Raw genomic sequence first — 2,161 nt, 5'->3', positions numbered from 1 at the left:
TCCCGTGCAAAGTTTCCTAGTCTGTCACACTTATAACATGTCATTTTTGCCTTGTCATAATCTATTTTTGTTTTATTATTAATTCCAGGAAATTTCCTTCATGTCCTCTTGTAGAACTTGTTTGTTCTGACTGTCAATAGTGCCAAAGAATTCAGAATTTCATTTCTTCCAGATCAATTGAATATATGAGTTGCAAATCTTCCATAATAAAGGATAAATTGTCACACACATGTCGAAAATTTTCTTGAGAAACAAATGCTTGATTTCTATTGTTGAGCCAACACCAGTTGTTTCGTCTATGTGGTAGTCATAACCTTGGTCTTCAGAAGTGTTCATCGATCGGGTGGATCTATTTGCTCCGGGGTGGTGAGACGAGGTGTAGCGCAGCCTGGTTAGCACATCTGTTTTGGGTACAGAAGGCCATAGGTTCGAATCCTGTCACCTTGATGTGAGGCTTTCCGTCAGCAAATACTCAAATATGAACATCCATCGACCGTTACAACTTCCTCTTAATCGTGACTCGTACATTTGGACACATTGATTCTCTTGACATAGTAGTGTTGACCTGATGGTAAAATCATCAACTGATTTACATGATTCTTGTCTGGATTAGCTGATTTATCCAGCGAATCACATTGATTCGCTGGATAGCTTGAGTCTGGATTAGATTGAATCTTGTCTGTTCAGCAACGACCCGTTCAAGAGCAGCAATCCTTTTAGAATCGGACAAGGTAGCATCAAAATCAAAACGCATGTGAGAAACGTCTTGAGCATAAGGTGGAGGTATTCCCAAACTGGCTGGAGTATCAGAAGCAGGCTGAATAGTAGCAGCGGGTGGAATTGTGACAGATAACCCCGCAGTAGGAACCAACATTGACTCAACAAATCTTGCAACAACCTCCGATGGAGTAACAGTGGGAGGTGGCAAGGAAACTATCTCCGGAGCCGAAAACTGAAACGTGGTTGGTGGAATACCAAATGATGATGACGTTGTCACCACGGGAACACTAGAGGTTATCGGTACTGTTACAGTCATAGAAGTAGGAACCATAGTTATACCAGATAACGAGGCTGGAGAGAAATGAACCACCCTTGAGCTTTCACCAGCTCCCGAACCCTCACCAGTTCTGACCCTCTTCGATAGTCGTATCAACTGGTCTAAATCCTCCTCGAAGTCAGATTCACTGTCATCCGAGTCTTTCTTTCTCTTGCCATGTATTCTTTCTTGTCTGACAAGAATCTGTTGTGCTTCAGCGATATCATCAGCGGAGGAGTCAGAGTCGGTTATCTCAGAATCTGATACAGACGTAGCTACCATCGAAACATTCACACCCGATGCCTCAGCTTCTGGGGCTCGAACCTCAGCAGCTGGATCAATTTGTTCCATATCAAAGAACCCTTGGCCACCAAAGGCAGCTTCAAGATCGACCTGTTCCACCGGAGCTGCAACAGGATCAGCAGGAAGTGCTTGCTGTAATACAGGTAGAGGTGGTTGAGGAACATTTGCCTGTTGCGGTGCCGGGTCTCGAAATTCATCTCCTTGAGGAGCAATATAATAAGGGTTCACCAAATAACCAAACAATGCAGTGTGCCGTGGACAAAGCTCTGGTTTGCTACGAGCACTTGACGATCTACATTGCGCAAATATTCTCTTACTTACACTCTCAACATAACGGATAGGACGTCGTTGAGGCAGCGTAGGGGCTACATGATTCAAAATCATCTGTAAAAACATCTGGTACATTAAAAATATTTCCATGGCGATTGCACGTCTCTGACGATCAATTTCATAAAACACCATCTGACTAAAGCTGTATGGCTTGTTGTACGTCAGGGTAGTCATTGCAGATTGCATTGTTGCCCCCATACCGTCAGTACCAGCTTTACGACCCGACATGCACACTATCATCACGTGCATTAGAAAACGCCACTGATCCAATAAAAATCCCTTTCTCCTTTGTGTGTCACCCAATGGATCCGAATAGCCCATACGTAGAAACGCACCATCTCTGAATGGAGCCGGAAAATCTGTTGGATCATCTGTAGTTTCAGCCCCGAACTACAAAGCGACTCTGATTTGATTTGCAGAGAGCTGTACCACCAGATTATTCACAGTAGCGCGCATGACCGGAGGATCAACTCTACAGTCATATTCTACCGT

The 2,161-nt window shown here is 44.0% G+C and overlaps 1 non-coding gene across 1 annotated transcript; it reads left to right on the top strand.

Annotated features, from left to right (window-relative positions):
- The first annotated feature begins 372 nt into the window (after window positions 1–372).
- Window positions 373–447, top strand: TRNAP-UGG (transfer RNA proline (anticodon UGG)). Its single transcript has one exon. It is a non-coding gene; the product is annotated as a tRNA-Pro (tRNA).
- The last annotated feature ends 1,714 nt before the right edge of the window (window positions 448–2,161 follow it).

This window comes from Bidens hawaiensis, unplaced genomic scaffold (genome assembly GCF_021521415.1).
Source record: "Bidens hawaiensis isolate Kalapana, Puna unplaced genomic scaffold, B.hawaiensis_p1.1 tig00009014_1, whole genome shotgun sequence".
In the NCBI taxonomy this organism is placed as follows: Eukaryota; Viridiplantae; Streptophyta; class Magnoliopsida; order Asterales; family Asteraceae; genus Bidens; species Bidens hawaiensis.
The sequence above is the reverse complement of the archived record's forward strand: the minus strand, read 5'-3'. Positions and strand labels throughout refer to the sequence as shown.